The sequence below is a fragment of the Mustela erminea genome, chromosome 7, assembly GCF_009829155.1.
Source record: "Mustela erminea isolate mMusErm1 chromosome 7, mMusErm1.Pri, whole genome shotgun sequence".
In the NCBI taxonomy this organism is placed as follows: Eukaryota; Metazoa; Chordata; class Mammalia; order Carnivora; family Mustelidae; genus Mustela; species Mustela erminea.
The window spans coordinates 42,371,915-42,392,804 of record NC_045620.1 but is presented as its reverse complement, the minus strand read 5'-3'; the positions used below and the strand labels follow the sequence as shown (position 1 = coordinate 42,392,804).

The 20,890-nt window shown below is 46.3% G+C and overlaps 1 protein-coding gene across 1 annotated transcript in view; it reads right to left on the bottom strand.

Annotated features, from left to right (window-relative positions):
• Positions 1-20,641, bottom strand: part of BANF2 (BANF family member 2) — a 33,643-nt gene extending 13,002 nt beyond the window's left edge. Inside the window, exon 1 of the mRNA XM_032353751.1 lies at positions 20,529-20,641. The gene's annotated coding sequence lies outside the window, so the exon portion shown is untranslated. The remainder of the gene's footprint in view (positions 1-20,528) is intronic.
• Between the last annotated feature and the right edge of the window lie 249 nt (positions 20,642-20,890).

The following is a 20,890-nucleotide window of genomic DNA, read 5'->3' as shown; positions in this document are numbered from 1 at the left end:
GGGGAGTGCTATTGGCATTGAAGGGATAGAGGTCAGGACTGTTGCCTAACGTCCTATAATGCACACAACAACCCTCCTACAACAAAGAATTACCCTGCCCCAAATGTCGATAGGTTCAAGGTTGAGAAACCCCTCAGCGAAAAGGAACAGAAAACCTGACTCAGATGGTTTAAAAAGAAATACTTTTCTAATCTCACATAATCAGAAATCCACTGGTCAGGTAGATGCCAGGATCTTGTCAATCCCTATCTGTGTGTGTCTGTCGGTGTGTCAAGGACCAGGCTTGCTGTGTCCAAGGTCCCAAGATGTAAACAGAATTTGCTCAGGTCCCATCCAGACCTGAAAACTTCCAAAGGGAGGACAGACCATTTCTTCTCGGGTGTCCCCACAACCTCACCAGTAGAACTTGCCTTTGTTGCATCGGCCAAAACCAGGCCACACGCCCACACAGAATCCAGTCACTGGCCAGGGGACTGGTCTGTGTGGGGATGTGCATGACGTCAGCCCACTGGACATATGGCCGCTCAGAGAATGCCAGGTTCTGGAGGATGTCAGGAGACGAGGTGGATGCTGGGTAGCTAATGACCAAGTCCACCATGTCTTTCAACCTGGTCAAATGTTCATTCCATCACAACAACCACTTCTCAAATTTTAATGTGCACATGGACCACCTGGGTGGGGGGGGGAGGGAGGGGCTTGTTTAAAAATGTGGGTTCTGATGTAGATGACCTGGATGGGCCCAAGCTGCTGCATTCCTAACAAGATGCCCACGCTGGGGCCCAGAGATCACACTTGGAGTAGCAAGGCATTACATGATGCCACTTTTTCTTTTTATAGTTTATATTTAATGGTGGCAAAATATACACAGCCTAAAATTTACTGTCTTAACCATTCTTAAGTGTCCAATTAGGTAGTGTTAAGTATATTCACATTGTTGTGCAACTAACCTCCAGAACTCTTCATCTTGCAAAACTGAAACTCTGAAGTCATTAAATAGCAACTCTCCACCCTCCTCTCCCCCTAGCCCCTGGCAACCACCGCTCTATTTTCTGTCTCTATGAATTTGACTACTGCAGATTCCTCATTTAAGTAGAATCGTAAGTATTTGTCTTTTTGTGACTGGCTTCCTTCACTTGGCCTAATGTCTTCAACCTTCAACCATGTTGTATCATGGGTCAGAATCCTCTTCCTTCTTAAGAATGAATAATATTCCACTGCATGTATATGTCACATCTCCTCCATTCATTCATCCATTAGTGGACACTTGGCTTGCTTCTACCTTTTGGTTATTGTGAGTAAGGTTATTATAAACACAGGTGTGCAAATATCTCAAGATCCTGCTTTCAATTCTTTTGGATTGAGTGGAATCCCTGGATTATATGGTAATCCCATGTGTAATCTTTGGAGGAACCAACGAACAGTTTCCACAATGACCAGCGCTGTATATTCTTAAACTTTACCACACATGAGACTCACAGGGATAACCAAAGCTTGGGTCCCTCCTCTAGCATTTGACTTAATTAGCATGGGGTGTGACCCAGACATCAGAATTTTCAAAGACTCCCCAGGTAATTCCAATATACTGCCAAGTTGGAGAACGACTGTTTCCTTGTCTTGCTTTTGATTAAAATTATGAGCAGGTTTTCTAGGATGATGGGATTCCACCTAAGTGGGACGTTATAGTGGGTTATCTAATGTCCATGTTGCCAGATGGCTTATGCTCACCAACTAGCAGGGAGTGTCTGTCCCCCTCTTTCCCAGGCACATCATAGCCTCATAAGCCATCAATAGGAAGATTTAACTATGACCCCCTGATGGCTTTGAAGTCAGACAACTTCAGAGTGGACAGGCCTCCATAATGGCTTACTCCTTTTTTTTTTTTTTAAATTAAAAAAAAAAAAAGGATCTTTACTTCAAAGAAAATTTTACCTGGAATCCCTTTATATAAAATAGATCAAAGCAGAATGACTCTGTTGACTTACCAATGAGGGGAGGGCACCAGAGCCAGAACCTTTCCCCAGCATATATACAGAGCCATCCCCATGGTCCCCTTGTGCCCCTGCTTCAAACCCCTGTCTGATCCAGCCTATACCTCTCATTTCACCCATAAGAAAACCAAGGCCCCAGAATTTGCGACCTGCTCAAGATTCTGCACCTAGCAAAACAAGGTTGACTCTGTTTCCCAGGGGAGCACTCTTTCTAAGACACGGGACATTTCCAGGGTGGGCTATGTTATGGTCAGATCAAGCACTCAGCCATCACATGGTGAAATTATCACAAATGCCTTGACATAGTCCTGTCCCATAAAAGAGTCTTGTGTTCCAGGGCATTCTCTTAATTACATTGTTTTGAACCACAAAGTACTGTATGGGGAGGATGCATTGGCCGGAAATGTGTTCATCCGAGTCTGATTTTAGAGGCTAACAGAAGTCACTCACCTGTTTAAATAAGGAATAGAGGGTCAATGGAATTTCATCATGACTCCCAAAGGAATGACCTTCCAGTTGCAAATGTTTGACATCCTTTAAAGATCATTTAAAAATCTATAGAGTAAGTCTCTGTGAAGAGGCATTCCCAAACACATCCCATCAGATAAATGCAGTGGGGTGGGGGGCGCTGTTCTAATGCCTTGTGAATGGGTATTTGGGGCTCAGGATCAGATTTCCAGTGGAGGCACTGTACGCGAATTCCAAAAGTGACATCTCTCAACAACCATTAGCTGAAAGTGAAGTCATTATTCTTGGAGCCCAAGTAAGATGACACAATGGCTGACCCCAATTATGGAGACGCTGGTGTGGATCATACATGAACCTAGCTAGACTATTATCATTTCCTTGAAATCTACATGGAAAATTGTAATATTTCTAAATATGTTACTTTGCCTAAGACGTGATTTTAAATGTGTATCATGAAATTATGAAAGAAAAAGGTATAAGCAAACTATTTTATCTCCAGCCCTGAGTTTATACATTCACATGGTCAAAGAAAGCATTTTTGGAGGGGTCTCTAATTGAGCAAATGAGAGGTTCTCTTATTTTCCTGTTTGCTTTATATTTGGACATATGTGGTACTGCCAACCCCAGGAAACTGAGATGTTGATGCTGCTCCAGCTTCATGTTTTGCTCTCCCCTTTTATTGAAGGGGCACAGAACAGAAACCTGCATGTGTGGATACATTGTTGAGAGGACCACTACCCACATTTTGTTCTAGAAAATGACCCCCATGGCAAATCTTTTTTTAATGTGAAGAAAAAAGTATACCTTTCAAAATTGGTGTATTTCTATCTTTAAGAGAAAAAGAATTTGTAAACATATTTCTCTTTTTACTCGATCTACTGGAAAGCTTTGAGCTAAACCTATCGTCCACATTTAGAAATTAGCATAGAAAAACCTCTCTCCCTTCCTATTTATCATATTTGCTGCTTCTGCTCGATGCCCTCATTTTCTTTCTACTTTTACTTTACAACTTGAATTTATGTGCTCAGAGTACTCACACACTATTTAAATTATGCTGCTTTATTATGTGCTCAAAGCCTCAAAGATATGGAGAATGAAAATAGTTCCTAAATTAAGCAGATTTATGGAAAAATTTCAGGGTCCATCCCAATGGTCTCAGAACCTACAGCCCTGTAGCACCAAGCAAAGGCAAGAGAATAAGGGTGAGCATAATCTCAGGATTATCCTTAGGGAGACCCTTGCTTCCAATGTGCAGATGGCAAGACAATGGAGTTGGACCAGGAGGGAAGGAGGACAGTACGCATTTTCTCACCCCTCGGGATCCAAGGGAATGTTGTCTGTCAAATACCACTCCCGGCTCTGTACACCCTTACCCCACTCCTCAGAACCATCTCTTTTCCCTTCAAATGAACTCTCTCTCTCAGTAACTCCTAGATAAAGAATAAAAAGAAAGGTGATATTGTTCCTATGACACTGAATTCCAACTCTGAGGAGCTCTTTCCCCTGTGAACTATTAAAGGTCTGAGGATACACTGTAAGGTTGCCTCCCTTTTTGGACAGAAGTTCATGGCCTCAAGGTATCGGGCTCCACTTTGTACAGAACTCAGGAATTACTTTCCAAGGCCTATCAGGCTCACCACAGTGTCCTGTGGCTGGCCTGTGGCCACACTCCACCTTCTCAGGCCACATCCTGGCACACCTATGAATGGCTTTTTCTGTGAGGATTGCTCAGCTGGCATGCTCTACACCTGCTGGTGGCCATCTTTACCAGCACATACGGAGAGTCTGCCTGAGAAGGAAGCAATATAGAGAAAAGCAGATTTGCAGATGGGCAGAAGAAATGCCCATGCTAGGGAGTCAGAGATAAGTGGATGCAAATATCTGTCCTTCACTTACTAGCTGGGAGACTTGAGAGGATTTCTGAAGCAAACTCTCAGTTTCCTCGTCCATACGGTGGGCATAATGAATGTCACCCATCCACAGGGTTATTGTGCAGATCAGATGAGTTAACTGAATGTCAAATGTGCAGTGCCCTGTCTGGAAGAGAGTAAGCACTCTTGCAAGTGAGCCAATTCACTGGGGTTGTATTGCATCATGGTTTCCCAAGCCTACTGTTATCCAGATCTCTATGGTTGTATATGGTCATGTGAATTCCTGTTGCTTCTAAGCACTATCTTCTTCTTCTCCTTCTCCTTTTTCCCATTCCTCTTCCCCTTCCTCTTCCTCCTCTTCTTTCTTCTTCTGCTTCTTCTTTTTCTTCTTATTCCTCTATTTCAAGTTTTTATTTCAAGTTTTTAATTTAAATTCCAGTTAGTCAACATACAGTGTAATACTAGTTTCAGGTGTAGGATTTAGTGATCTATCATTTACATACAACACTGAGTGCTCATCATAACAAGTGCCCTCCTTTTAATGCCCATCACCTGTCTAGCCTATCCCCCTGCCCACCTCCTTGCCAGCAACCTCGGTTTGTTCTCTGTAGGTATGAATCTGTTTTACAGTTTGCCATTCTCTCTCTCTCTTTTTTTTTTAAGATTTTATTTATTTATTTGACAGAGAGAAAGATCACAGGTAGAGAGGCAGGCAGAGAGAGAGGGGGAAGCAGGCTCCCTGCTGAGCAGAAAGCCCAATGCGGGGCTTGATCCCAGGACCCTGAGATCATGACCTGAGCCGAAGGCAGAGGCTTTAACCCACTGAGCCACCCAGGTGCCCCAGTTTGCCTCTCTCTTTCTCCCCTCTTTGTTCATCTGTTTTGTTTCTTAAATTCCATATTTGAGTGAAGCCATATGATGTTTGTCTTTCTCTAACTTATTTAGCATTATACTCTCTAGATCTTCACTTAGCCATTACTTGATTTCTTTCTTTCTTTGGTTCATTTGTTTTGTTCCTTACTTTCCACATAATCATATGGTATTTGTTTTTCTGACTGACTTATTTTGGTTAGCATTATTCTCTCTAGCTCCATCCACATTGCTGTAAATGGCAAGATTTTATTCTTTTTTATGGCTGAGTAATATTCCGTGTGTGTGTGTGTGTGTGTGTGTGTGTGTGTGTGTGTGTGTGTACACACCACATTTTCTTGATCCATTCATCAGTCAATGGGCATTTGGGTTCTTTCCATAGTTTGACCTTCAGTGTCCAGAAGACAGTGAGACATCAGAGTCCATGTATCCCTATGTATCACTATTTTTTCATCCTTTGGGTAAATACCTAGTACTGCAATTGCCGGGTCATAGGGTAGCTCTATTTTTAACTTTTTGAGGAACCTCCAAATTGTTCTCCAGAGTGGCTTCACCAGTTTGCATTCCCACCAAGAATGTAAGTGTTCCCCTTTCTCCACATTCTTGCCGGTATCTGTTGTTTTCTGTGTTGTTAATTTTAGCCATTCTGACAGGTGTGAGGTGTTATCTCATGTGGCTTTGGTTTGTATTTCCCTAATGATGAGTGAGCTCTGTGTTCTAAAACATGAGCCTGTCTGTGCTTTGCCTACCACAGAAAGACCCTTTGGCATCCACTCTTGTAAGAGTCGCCTATTGTATACCCCTGCTCAGCACTGGCTCTCTCTACTTCTGGGACCAGCACCTCTACTTCCCTTTAAGGACTCACTCTTCCCCAAACCTTAATCTCTATCTTCCTACCTCTCCTCCTCACCCCACCCTGCTCCAGGCCTGGCCAATGAAACTAGCATATCATTTTGGCCTCAGGGGTTGGTTCAGATATGGGTGTGGTGTGTTCCCTAGCCCAGGCCAAGTTCAGCTGGCAGGATGTGAGTGCAGAACTGTTGGTCACCATCTCTGTCATCACCTGTCCCTGAGAACCTGCCTGGGAAGGAAGCAACAGGTAGGAGAGCAGATCTGTGAGAAGGAAAGAGACATTCCCAGGACTCACTTGCAGGCCTCAATCTAGCCATGCCTGAAGGGACTTACCCCTGAACTTTTCAATTGTATCAGGCAACATTTCCCACTTTTGTTTAGTTCAGCTTGGGATTGTGCAATCTGTAACAAAGATCCTAACTAACCCCCCTCCATATTTGTTCACTCATTCATCAAATGATGTGGTATGCCTTCTATGCACCAACCACAATGCAAAGCACAAAAGCATCTTCATTCCACCCAGAAGCCTGTGGCAGGATTAATCCCATGGGCAGGTGTCAGGGATGGAAAAAAACATTTTTCAATGACCACTAATGTTGATCATTCACAAATAAAAGGAATATTTCCCCTGGCCCTGAACTCCAATTCTACAAGAACAAACAAGATTCCTCTCCTCCTTGGTGGCTGTCTTACACATGACCCTTTAATTGGAAATCTTTCTCCTGGTGCATGTGATGAATACCCAAATAAATACAATGATTTCTCAGAACCTTACTGAACATTGTCTCTTACAAGCCCTTGAGTGAAGTCAGTGAACCTAGAGGACAAAGTCTTCTGTAGGTTCCTGTCAGAGAAAACCTCAGTGATGAGGGGAATATTCCCACAGGCAAGAGTTCACATCTTTGGGGAACCATAAAGGAGCGGAAGGATTGTCTTCATGAATTCCAGACTCCAAAGGTCAGGGTGGGTCTACTAGAGCCCTCCAGAGTGTGCCAGATTGGGGGTAGGGGACCTGAGTCTGCTCTGCCTGTGGCCAGCAGTATGATGTTGGGCAAGTCTCTTCCATTCCATGGGTATAAAATCAGAATGTTGAATTAGCTGGATCTTGTTGTTCTAGTTCCTCCCAACATCATGTGCCTTTGTTAATTTACAACCTTTAGATGATACAAAATTCATAAAGGGTCATAGTCCCTATCCTGCCGTTTTCAGATCCCCAAATCTCTGAAAATCAGAAGGTTTTTTTTTTTTTTAACTTATTTGGCAGCAAAACCTGGCCTAGACCAACACAGAGCTATTTATAGTCTTTATTATCCCACTTAGTGTGAATATTTATACATTTCACCACAGGAATATTAATGGGCTTGTTTACAGTGTACCAAGCCAGACTCCACCAGGAATGTTCTATAATATGCGCAAGAGGCACCATATTGCTTTTCTGAAATTCAAAAAAAATCTGAATTTTCCAAAAGTTCTAGCACCAGCACTTTCTAAGTACTGTGCCTGCAGCTGACACACCCCACAACAACGTCCTGTAGAAGACACTTATCTCCCCAGCTTGCCCACACTCTACCTTTCTTTCTTTTTTTTTTTTTTTTAAAGATTTTATTTATTTATTTGACAGACAGAGATCACAAATAGGCAGAGAGGCAGGCAGAGAGAGAGAGGAGGAAGCAAGCTCCCTGCTGAGCAGAGAGCCCGATGCAGGGCTCGATCCCAGGACCCTGAGATCATGACCTAAGCCGAAAGCAGAGGCTTTAACCCACTGAGCCACCCAGGAGCCCCACACTCTACCTTTCTTGTCCACACCACTAAGGCTCTGTCACTGTCCCCAACCCTCTCTCCCCGAATAGAATTGTCTCCCATCTGTGCTGGATATCCTGTTTTCATAGTGGTTCTAACTGGGACTCTTGAGGTGTGCTCTTTTCTTCATGAAAACATACACTTTCCTCTGGGACCCCATTCTCTGCAAAGGACCAGGCCCTGAGCTAATGAAATAAATCATCTAAGGAATGGATGAGGGTTTTAGTTCCCCTCCCTGGACAAGACATCTGCATTTCTAACCAAATTTTTTTCACTCATTTTTATTTTTCATTGTGATAAAATACTCATCACTCTCAATTTACCATCTCAATTACTTTAAAGTGTATATTTCATAATGTTAGGTATATTCTTGTGGTTTTGCAAACAATCTTCAGAACTTTTCCATACTTATTAAACACTAACCTCCCATTCCCCACTGCCCCAGCCCCTGGCAACCACCATTCTACTTTCTGTCTCTATGCATTTGATGACTCTAGGTAGCTTGAATTAGTGGACTCAGACAGCATTTGTCTGTTTGTGACTGGCTTAGCTCACTTAACATAGTATCCTCAAGGTTCATCCACTTTGTATCATGTGTCAGAATTTTCCTTTTATGGCTGAAAAACATTCCACTGTGGGTATATACCAAATTTTATCATCATTCATTCATTGATGGACAATTTGGGTTGCTTCCGGCTTTTGGCTATAGTGGGTAATTCTTTTATGAATATGGGTACACTATCATGTATATTTTTAAACTTCTTGATTCATATTCCCTCATGGGTAGAGCTGTTTGATTCTGTCTGTCTCTGCTGTTATAGCCCTATTGAGAGGGGAAAAGCAATATCGTCTTGGGAAAGAGGAGGATTTTCCTCAGACAAGGGAAAAATGAAGGGAGAGTCTATTTCATCTGCCCCACAGATTCTAGAAGAGGAAGGAGGAAGCTTGCTCCATTATCCACAAAAGAGAAGAAAAGGTCTGTAAAGTAGGTCACAGAGACAGGGGACTTGATCTTCCCCCTCTGGGACAAAAAAATCCCCAAATGAGCAGACATGCTAGATTCCAGAAGGTAATGTCCAGAATGCTGGCTGGCTTAGGAAAATGCTGCCTGAGACCCACTGGCTAGAGGGAAGAGCCTGAGCATGGGCCAGAAGATGCTGGGAGGGCTGATGGGTGAGCTGAAGCCCACAATTCAGAACAAAGAGACCCCATGAGTGGGGACCTTCCAACCAGGGCAAAGGCCCAAGCCACAGACTCCAGAAGAGGCTGCCAAGATGTCCTTAAAAGTCAGGCTAATTACCTGTGTGGACCAGAGCAGCTTCATGCCACAGGATCCAGTTGTTGTCCTGCAGATTCCATGCACTCAATGCTAGAAGACTCACTGCCAGAAGGACCCACCTACACCTCTCCCCGCCCCACCTCTACTGCCACAAAGGTCCTTTGGGAAAGCAGTAAGAGGCAGAACGGTCCCTAAGGAGACACACTTCACAAAAGAGACTCTTTAAAATTTGCAACTGAGAAAACAGATGAGTAGATCCCAATGGCTCCACCTGCTTGTGTGGCTGCTGATGGTCACGGGGAAGGCTCCCCCCAGAACAGTATCTCAGCAGTGGAAGCAACGAAGCCTGCCTGAGGGAGGCCAGAGACCTCTGGCCTCAAAGTAGGAAACCCTGCTGCCCCATCCCTTTGTCTCAAGGTGGGACCAACTCCCTGACCCCAGTCGTGTTCCAGAATGTTCATGGGGTTAGGCAGAAGCTGGTTCCAGCCGGCACCACAGCCTTACTCAGTTCTTACTCTCCTGTTTCCCTGTCGCAAGGGTTTGCTCCCCCAGAATAGGGTGGCCAGATTTAGGAGATAAAAATACAAAATACTTGGGGTGCCTGGCGGGGCTCAGTCATTAAGTGTCTGCCTTTGGTTCTGATCATGACTCCCAGAGTCCTGAGATCAAGACCCACATCAGGCTCCCTGTTCAGTGGGAAGCCTGCTTCTTCCTCTCCCACTCCCGCTGCTTGCATTCCCTCTCCGGCTGTCTCTCTCTGTCAAATAAATAAATAAAATCCTTAAAAAAAATACAAAGTACAAATTTCCCAGTTAAGTTTGAATTTCAGATAAACAATCGATATATTATTAGCCTAAGTATGATCCAAATATTTCATCAGACATACCAAAGAAGTTATTCATTGATTACCTGAAATTCAAATTGAACTGGGCATCCTGCATTTTTTTCTGGCTGCTCTCTCCTCCACCTCTGACTCAGCAGAAGCCCCTGCACAGGGCCCACACTCCCAAACCCTGGGCTCCCTGGTGAGCCACCCGAGTCAGAAATTCTTCCTGTTGGGATTTCCTTCCTGGATCTTATTCCACTTCTGCCTCCCTCTCTGGATCTGATGAAAGCCACAAATTCACAAGGCTCATAGCTCAAGGCGACACAGCATGAGAATCCATGGCTAGGGAGAGAACTGCTGTAGGACAACATGCCACTCAGAAGTCCCCTCTGAGGCAAACACAAGTTCAGATGTCAGGGTGCCCCTGTTCATCTAGAAACGACATCTGGTGCCAGCAGAGCTCACACCAGGGTTGCGGGCAACTAGGAGAAATGGAACCAAAGGGGGTTCACGTTTGTTGAGCACCTATGACGTTACTGGCCTCAGTCTGTCTGTGGTCCCACGTAATCCTCCAAATTCCTTTGGCAGCACCCAAAATTGTTCCTATTTTGAGATATGGGGAAACTGAGGCCCCGAGGGGGCAACGAAGATCACATATCTAGTAAAAGGCAATGTCAGGGCATAAGCTCAGGCCCAGGTAGCTCCAAAGCCCAGGCTCTTCCCTCTCCAGGATGGAAATCAGAAGAGCAACCACAGCAAGGTTAGCAGGTGCTGTCCCTGCCTGCCCACATCCTCTGGGGTTCACGGTTCCCTCAGCCAGTACCCGTGGCTCTCCTGGCAGCTGATGGGGGACAGAGGATGGATAGAGGCATAGTGCTGGCATGGCTCCAGTGGGACAGTTCCCAGATGTCCCTAGGGGGCTCGAGTCCCAGTGACCCGTGGGGGCAACCTGCTAGTGAACAGTTAGTGGCCACTGTCCCATCCTGTTCTGCCTCCTTGCCCTCCTACCTGTAAGACCCGGACCCCTTGCAAATTAATCACTTGCATGGAAATTTGATTCTCAGTGTTGGTGATCAGGAAAGCCAGTTTAGAGCAGTTAGTGCCTCCCCAGACTTCCCAAGGCTCCACGTGAAGCTCTTTCCCACGCATGACTTCATTTAACCTGTCTGCATGCGAGGAGGTGGGTTCTGTGATGATCCCCATTTTACAGATTCACTGACTCAAGGTCTTGCTGGACATCCAAACCCAGCGAGCCTCAGACTGATATATGCGTTCCCAAACTCTGAGTCATCAGGAGAGGCTTTGGTTCCATTTCTGGGTAGTCATTTTCTCTCCTTCCAGCTCTTGACTGAATTCCTTTACTTGGGTGTAAATGCAAACTGGGGCAGCTGGCCATTGGCCAGCAAGGGGACATCTCGTGGTCTAGGTGGAATTGTGCAAATGGGTGGTGTTGTAAGCACAGCATTGATTCCATCCTGAGATATGCGAAGTCACCACACTACGTGACTTCTGCTTGCTCTTTGGCAGAGTGCTGAGTCCCCAATTCAACTTTCCCTTATTACTTTTGCTCACATTTTAGGTACCTGCCCTTGTCTGCTGGTCCTCAGCAGAGCCATTCCAGTACCTTCTAAGGACTCCTCCTATTCTGCCTATCTTTTCTTGTGAGGGTGTGTGTCTAGGTTCTGTATGTTTTAGTTCAGAAATTGGCCCTAAAGACCTACTCGATTTTCCCAAGTGCAAAGACCTACTTAAGACTCTTTCCCAAAAAAATCACTAGCCTTCTTGGCTCTGGCTTCATGGGAGTGGGGAGGGAGGGCCTCAACCAGAGAGTTGTGTTGTTCTCTCTCTGGTTTGTTTCCATTCAAAGCCAGGTTCTCATGGCCATGAAGAAAGGATTTCCCAAAGATTGCCATTGATTTCACTTATTACATTATTTATGTGAGCAGATAATGAACTATTTGTATTGTAAACAGGACTTTTGAAGAGATTACACAAAGGCATTTCAGTCATTTCCAGAGACCTTTTGGTGTTTTGTAGCCATCAAAAGATAAGCCTGCCCATTTGTAAACACACTCCTGGACATGGAGCATAACCACCTTCCTTAGGGGGAAGAGACTGAGTTCCCTGGTCTGGGTAGGGCAGTGCTCCCCTCTGACAAAGGCTCAGTCTCAATCCTGGATTGTCAAGGGAGAGTTTAAGCAAAAAGGGACCTCACTCTCAATGACCCCTTTGAAATCAGACACCCTCTTGAACATTCCTTAAAAGTTAAAAGATGAGGGGTGACAAACATAAATCAAAAGGATCCAGGCTAGTGAAAAAAATAAATCAGGGAGGAAAAATAGTGCGAGGGCAAAGATAAACAGGGACTGACATTTGGCATTGCTCAGGGAGGACACAAAAGGTGTGGGTTGTGGCTGAGTGTGGTACCACACCCCACCAAAAGGAGGTAGTTGTCTCTCAGGTACGTGGGTCCCAGGTGGCCAGATCTGGTGGCCAGATGGTGGCTATTTCAAAAGAATCTAAAAATGTAGATTTTTATGTGCAATCTCCCATTGTTTAAATGTTGGATGATAATTCAAATATCTGTAATATAATGTGAACCCAGCCAAACAAGCCATACCACCAGTTGGCCTCTCCTGCTGTAGACTTTCCTTCCAGAAAAATGTCCAGCTCACATACATCAATACAATTCGACATCAAATTTCAGAAGTCTGTAGACCGGGGCCCCAGGTTAGGAACCTTTGACTTCAAGTTTCAACTCATATAAAACCTTCAACTTGGGTGAGTGGTTCTCATCTTCGAACTTGGATGTGGTTTCCTGGGGACATGTTCTGACCTTCCCCAATGAAGGTCATGTACAAACAGACAACCAGCATTCCCACCTCTACTTCCCATCTTCCCACTTGGTGGCCAGACACTCACTACTCCCAGCATCTTCCCCAAAGTCCACACTGGGATGTTCATCTCAAAGGCATCTGCTGATGTTCAATTATCACGAAAATGCAAATCAAAACCACAATAAGATATCACCTCATACCTGTTAGAAAAGCTAGTATCAAAAAGACTGGAAATAGCACATATTGGCCAGGATGTGGAAAAAGGGAACACTTGTACCCTGTTGGTGGGAATGCAACCAAATGGTGGCCACTTTGGAAAGCAGTATGGAGGAGCCTCAAAAAATTAAAAATAGAACTACCAGATGACCCAGCAATTCCATTACTGGGTATTTATCTAAAGAAAATGAATCCACTACTTTGGAAAGATATCTGCACCCCCATGTTCACTGCAACATTATTTACAAGAGCCAAGACACAGAAACAACCTAAGTGTCTACTGATGGATGAAAGGATAAAGAAAATGTGGCATACACATAAAATAGAATATTATTCAGCCGTAGGAAGGAAATCTTAAAAAAAAAAAAAAAAAGAAGGAAGAAAATCATGCCACTTACAACAACATGAATGAAACTTGAGGGCATTATGCTAAATGAAATAAGTCAGATAAAGACAAACACCATATGATTTCACTTACAGGTGGAATCTAAAATACAAACAAATAAAAAACAAACTGAGCTCATAGATACAGAGAACAGATTGGTGACTGTCAGAGGTGAGGGATGGGAATGAGTGAAATGGGAGAAGAGAGTCCAAAGGCACAGACTTCCAACTATAAAATAAGGAAGGAACACCTGAGTGGGTGGCTCAGTGGTTAAGCAACTGCCTTTGGCTCAGGTCATGATCCCAGGGTCCTGGGATGGAGCCCTGCATTGGGCTCCCTCTTCAGCGGGGAGCCTGCTTCTCCCTCTCCCTCCCTTCTCCCTCTGCCTTTCCCCCTGTTTGTGTATGCTCTCTGTCTCTGTCAAATAAATAAATAAAAATCTTTTAACAAAAATAAAATAAGGAAGTCATGGGGATATAAATTACAGCCTAGTGACCATAATAAAACTGTATTATATATTTGACAGTTGCTTAGAGAGTAGATCTTAAAAGTTCTTATCAAAAGAAAAAAAATTGTAACTATGTATGGTATTGGATACTAACTAGACTTATTGTGGTGATTGCTTTGCAATATATACAAATACTAAAATCATTATGTTGCCCATCTGAAATGAATATAATGCATTGTATATGTCAATTACAGCTCAATTTAAAAGTTAAAAAAAAAAGCATCCATTGGTGGAGACATGGTTCCCAGTCCATGCAGACCTGGCTGAAAATGCTAGGGTATGGTACCCAATCTCCTCCCTTCCGGGCCTTGACTGCTGATGGGAGGTGCCCACCCAAGTCATGCTTGGCACTGGTTCTGCTCTCGTGGGTCAGATCCACACACCCCACCTGCTCACAACATCAGCTTCTCCACCTGGTCTTTGGATAGGGTCACCTGGAAGTGACCAAAAAGACACAGATGCCACCACCCTCTCAGACAGAGGAAGACCTGAAAAAGCCCTTTGCATGCCCTGGGCTCTGCTCTGCTTCTCTGAGTGACAGTGCAGGGGGCAGAGAAGAGCCAAGCCAGGGCATTAAGGTTTGAACTGTGTTTGATCTTGGCTTTGCCCCCAACTAGCCGGCAGCCTGGATCTGAGCCCACCTCCCCATTACCACCATCACATAAGAAGTCCTTACTATGGATAGACAAGTCACATTGAATCCTCGAAACACACACACACACACACACACACACACACACACATTCCTCATAACGAAACTATGAAGCAGGAAGTCATTTTAGCCCCATTTAACAGATAAGAAAACTGAGGCTTAGTGAGGTTAATAACACATCCACGACTGTCTACTTGGCAAAGAGAGGAGCTTGAATCCTTCAATTGAGTTAACACTTGTGAGTTCTTCCAACTGACCAATGGCCACTTTCTATTGTTTATAAATGTGGGCCATTGAGTGGCTTAGAAAGCACCATACATGAAGTGTTCACACCAGACAGATCCTCAGAGGTGCTGTGGTGACTGCCACCACCCTATGCCATGGCTCTGATGCACAATCTCTGTCTGGATTTCCAGTGCACAGTTGGCCCCAGGAACCTGATTTCCCCCGACCCCTTCTGTCTGGCACTCCCGGTGCCCTGACTGTGGCTGTTCTACCTCATCTGGCCAACCTTGGAGCCTCTTCAGCCTCAGAATGCTTTCATCTTGCTGGGCAGTTGGCTGTGTTTTTCTAAGTCCAGACCCATGGGGCTTCCTGCCAGGTCAGTGGTTCCCATCAGGCTGGCAGCAGCAAGGGACAGGTCCCAGGCAGGGGTCAGCACTTAGGGAGGCTGGAGCCCCTCACAGGGGCCATGCCATGGGAAGCCTAAGAGCCACTGCAGGGGATGCCTGGGAGAGAGGAGAACCAACACCCTTCACGGAGAAGGAAAACAACCAGCCTTGGGGGCACAGGCCTCCCTGAGCTACAAGGCAGATTTTCCAACACCTCATCAGTTTTGTCAATGTCACAGTAGGAGAGAAGCTCCAAACTAATAAGTTATATTAACTTGCCCAAATTATGTTCCCTTTCTCAGCCTCAGTGGATTCATCCATAAAATGGATGAGGTGGCATTAGGTTGATAATTTTCCAAAATGTTCTCAAAAGAACAATAGCCTTCATCTTTTCCCTTCACTCTTTAAGGATTCAGTGTACTCTAACTTATTCAAGGCCCTGACAAGTCCTATACAGCAAGGCAACTGCCGTCTTGGCCTAACCCACAGTTCCTAAACTTCCTGGACCATACAGCCTTTTAAGTAACATCAATTAAAATCCTTTAGGCCACAGTCCTGTGGAACCTGCCTTGGTCAGTTTTCAAGGCTTTTTTGGTACTAAAGGTCTCAGCCCCTCTGAGTCTGTGCTGGAGGCCAAGAGGCCTAGTTGGCTGTGGGCTCCTTAGAATTGATAAGGCACCTGCCCTCTGCTTCCCCAGCCATCACAGAACATCTGTTCTCATGGAAAACTGTGGTGAATTCTTGGCTTCTCAAGAGCTCTCTCTCCTTTCTGATTTTTGCACCTTTCCTGACCCCATTCCGTGAGGCCTGGGAGGAGCTGGCTTTAATATCTGGCTCCAGGAGCATACCTATGACCTAGCCCTGGCTGTTGAGGTAACACATCCTCCTGGTCGCCTTGATTGGTTTGTTGTGGACAAGAGACTCCGATGTGATCAAGAAGAAAGAACTCTGGCATTTTTGCTGGAAAGATTAGGAAAGAAATGGTGCCTTCTCCTGGTGTGGTTGCAAAGCAGGGGTCGTCTCTTCCTTCACTTTGAGAGCCTTACAGAGAGATCTCCAAGGGGAGGCAGAGCTGATGATGGTGAAAATTTAATGACAAAATCACTGAGAGGCTGGATCCAGCCATTCCTGAAGCCAGAGCATGCCCAACAATCCTTTTCCATTAAACTAATTTGAGTTTGATTCTACCTGTAACTGAAAGAACCCCACCCCACCAATTTTACAAGAGATGTGCTGGGAATCCAATATTAGAGAAAAGGAGGAAAGAGCAGTAGATCTTGGAAAAACAATGCGTGGGAAGCATGTGGGAGATGGAATGGAATGGTTCTTGTGGCCATGCGTGGGCAAAGCCTGGGGACCAGGGGAGAAAGAACTGACCACAGGGACCCTGCTGATAATGGACAACTCTCAACCCAGTGAAATCATGCACCAGTGGTTGTGTTAGGGGCCAAACCTAAACATAGGCCAGCCCTGACAGGACTGCACTCTAATACAACCCTGCCTGTGGTTCTGATGGTCATCGACCCAAGGAGTGGCATCTCGGAGCTTGTTAGGAATGCAGAATCTCAGACTTACCCAAGACTTACCAGACTTAGTCTTGGTAAAACCCCCAGACTTACCAAATCAGGATCTCCATTTTAACAAGGCCCAAGTAGTGCCTGTGCACCATTAAGTTTTAGAACCCCACCACTAGTGGGTTATTGGTAGTGACTGTAGCAGCGATTAAAGATGGCTGCCACCAGTTCCTTCCTTTCCGGATGCCCCGCCCACTGAGGGGGAGGATGGACAGTTTCCCCGACGCTTTCATCTAGGCTTGCGCGGGACTTGCATGGACCAATAGAATGTGGTGAGGTGGTAGGGCAAGGACTGGGCTTAGCCCTCAAGAAGCCTGCTTCGTCCCTCAAAAGCCAGCTGTCGTCAAGTTTGATTAACCACACCGAGATGTCATCTGGAGGCCATGTGAGTTCCAGAAGGATGAGAGAGTGACACTGGCCTGTGCCATGTGGAGCTGAGCCTTACCCAAATTTCTGACCGAGGGCACTGGGGGAAATAATTGATCATCGCTGTTTTAAACCCCTACATTTTGGGTTCCACAGCAAGTCTACTGAGGCAATGACTGTCGTTCCTCCTGCATAGTGTTCACTCGCTCTAGACACTATGCTGAGCACTTTCCACCTGCCAGGTGCTCTTCCAGGCTCTGTTCCGGGTCTGGGGTAGAGTGATCATGGGAGACAGTACCCCTGCTCTTGCAAGACTGAAGTTCCTGTCCAGGAAGATGGCAGTAGCCAGGAAAATACCCAAACACAATGCCATGCTGGAATGTGTGTGCCCCCGCCCCCACCCCTAGCATTCGTCTGTTGAGCTCCTAACCCCTAGAGTGATGTCATAGAAGTCAGGGCCTTTGGGAAGTGAATAGGTCATTAGGTGATTAGGGTGGAACGCTGACGAATGGGATTAGCTGCCCTTATAAAAGGAACCCTGAACACTCTCTTTCCACCACATGAGGCAACCACAAGGAAAGGTCTGTCCGCCACTAGGGAGCGGATCTTGGTCAGAACCTGCCCATGCTGTCCCCGATCTCAGACTTCTCCCCTCCAGAACAGTGAGATGCGTTCAGTAGTTTACTAGTCCGTGATGCTCTGTTATAGCAATCTGAGCTAAGACACATGATAATTAGGGAGAAATCAGCAGCAGTTGGGAGCGGCGCTGGGTACAACGATATCAGACAAGGTCGGGAAAGGTGCTCTGAGGAGACATTCCGGATCTGAGGCAGTGACAGTGGACAGAGGCACACCATACAATGACCTGAGGGCAGGGCGATGCTGCCAAAGCCCCCAGGGAACAGCTTGACTTGTTGGGAGGCATAGGCTGAAGGTCTGGTGAATGCAGTAGGAGGGGCCCCAGGATGGGGTTTGAGGGGGAAACGAGGTCAAGAGATGAAGTCACAAAAGTTGGCACGGCTGTAATCCCCCTGTCTGGTCCAGTGACCACTAGCCACACAAAGGCTATTAAAGTCAAACTTCCGTTAAAATTAAAATTGACATTCGGTTCCTCAGTCCCACTAGCCATTTCCAGCACTCCATAGCCACACGTGGCTCCTGGCGACCATACGGGAGCACAGAGATGAGAATATCTCCCTCAGTGGGGAAAGTGCAATCAGCCCGCACTGGCTATAGAACAAACCACCGGCAAACCAGGGTTCAAGGTCAGACCATGTGCTCTTGAGCTTGGCGCTTCATTAAATCCCTTGAGTTTCTGCTTTGCCCAGGGATTAAATGAGGTTCTTGTAGCCTGACAGTGCGTCTGAATGATCCACAGCGAGATGCCAAGGCCATGAATGGTGAACTGAGGTCTTACCAGGAGAGCATGTTCAACGCTTCATCCATGGTAACTGGCAGCAAAAAGGCCTGTTTAACTGACTTCTTTGCAACCTCATTTAAGCTGCCAATTTGGGGCTCCCTGATGTGAAAAAAAGAACAGAGCGTGGCTACTATTTCAGGGCAGTGCGCAGAAGGGAAATTGCTACAATTAGCCAAAGCTGATTTTGATTAGCATATTTTCTTCCTTGGCGCATAACATCTGCTGGTGTGGAAACAGTCACTCCGTCTTGTCCCGTCGGGGCGAGAGGCACGGGCGTGAATGAGGCGGGCCCATGGGGAGCCCAACAGCAGCCAGGACCAAGCCGAAGAGGAGGCAAAATAGCCCCTGAGCAGCTGGGCAAGTCACCAGCAGTTTGTCCTTAGGAAGGTTAAATAGGAAGGTGCTTCCCTGCACAGGCTGGGCAGCTGCAGGTGTAGGTGCCTGTTCTTGGAATTGGCGAGACCTGTACTGTCATTATGTTCGTGGTGGCTCTGTAAGTCCTCCACCCCTTGGGGCAGTTACACAACCTTCCTTGTCTGAGAAATGTGGATGATGACACCCACTTGATGGGTGAGGGGCAGATTACGTGAAATCATCTCAGTGAACACACTTGGCATATAGTAGGTGCTCAGTAAGTGTTGGCTGAATCATAATCTTCATAGGAAAGAGATGGCTAAGGGACATTTGATTTAGCATTCAGGCTAGTTCCAGTCCTGGCACTGTCACACCTTCATTCATTCATTCAACACATAGTCATGCTGGGAATTGGCTCCATGGCCTTGGATCACCGCCCCCCACCCCAGAACCAGCCCGGCCACCTGCTTCCTATCTGCAGCCCAGCAGGTTGGGGGAGCCAGTCTCTACGGTTCCTTCCAAGCTTTCCCCGCCAACAAAGTTTGTAGCCCCCCTGGAAGGCCTGACCCATTTGGGTTCAAACATGGAAGGTGAGCACGGTTTTGAGACCCAGATCCTGCAATCTGGGATTTGGAACAGCTTTTAAAGAGCTTTTGGTTCAGTTCCCGACTGATCACAAGGATCCTGTCCCAGCCCTGCTGACGGAAGGCGCCCAGTTTGCCCGGATGCTTCCAAAGGCACTCTCACGGCCTCCCAAAGGAGCCCTTTCTATTTTCAGAGTGCTCTAATCTGTGGGTATGCTCATCTGTATACGGAGTGTATGGAGATTCTAGGTTAATGTCCCTCTTAAACCGCAGCACCCAGCACACACATTGTTCTCAGTTTTCATATCTATAAAATGAGCGTGAAAATACCTACTTCAGGGCACCTGGGTGGCTCAATTGGTTAAGCGTCTGCCTTTGGCTCAGGTCATGATCTCAGGACCTTGGGATTGAGTCCCACATTGGGCTCCCTGCTCGGCAGGGAGCCTGCTTCTCCCTCTCCTCCCTGCTAGTGCTCTCTCTATCTCTGTCTGTCTCTCTAAAATAAATAATAAAATCCTTTAAAAAAAAAACAAAAGAAGAAGAAGAAGAAAGAAAGGAAAACACCTACTTTGCCTTCCTCGCGTCAGGAATTAAGAATTAATTAAGGAATTAATTGATACCTAGTAGATGCTTAGTGTTTGTTCCTTCCCTTTCCAAATGAGGGCTGTTGCTGGTGGAGAACAATGGACCCTCCTGGCTCGCGCTGCTATGAGGCTATCACTGAGCCCATTCTCTAGTGGCCACGCCACCTAAGAGCCTGGCCTCCCTGCCCCAGAGCCTCTATCAAGCACCCAGAAGACCTTTGCCCAGGGAGCCAGGGCAGGTGGCAGACTGGACCCAGGATGTGATTAGAGTATCAGTTCCTGCAGATGGCAACCCGCACAAGGTCAGGAGAGGGGTGTCTGTGTCGGGTGAGCCCACTTCCCCGGGAAGGGCTCAGGCTTGTCCTGGGGCATCGCTGGACACCAGATTGGGTCTGCTGCTCTGGGTGTGGGACCCTGAGGCACTAGGCTAGCTAGCTCCCGCTGTGTTTCTGTCCCTGGCTCTCAGAGTGTCTGAATACTCACCAAGTGGGCCGGGCAGATCAACGCCGCAGGTCAACTTGTCTCAGTTGCCGTGGCCCTGGAAGTGCAGGTCAGTCCTAGGAGGGTAAGCTTATCTCCTGGGCTAGGGTTCAAGTCTGTCCTGAGATCCTGAATGGGGACACATTGTGATGTCACACCACTGGGGTCCCCTGCAAGGCCCACCGTCACTCCTGGTATCAGGGTGCAGGGAGTCCTTCCTGAAGAAATAGCACCTCTGGGAGTTGTTCTGGCTGGCCCTTCTGGAAAAGCAGCTGTTATACTAGAGGCTATCAGCCTGAGGGGGGCACTGGGACCCCAGTACTGGGAATCCCCTCTCCGGCCTGCTTTGGGTCAACGCAAGTGAA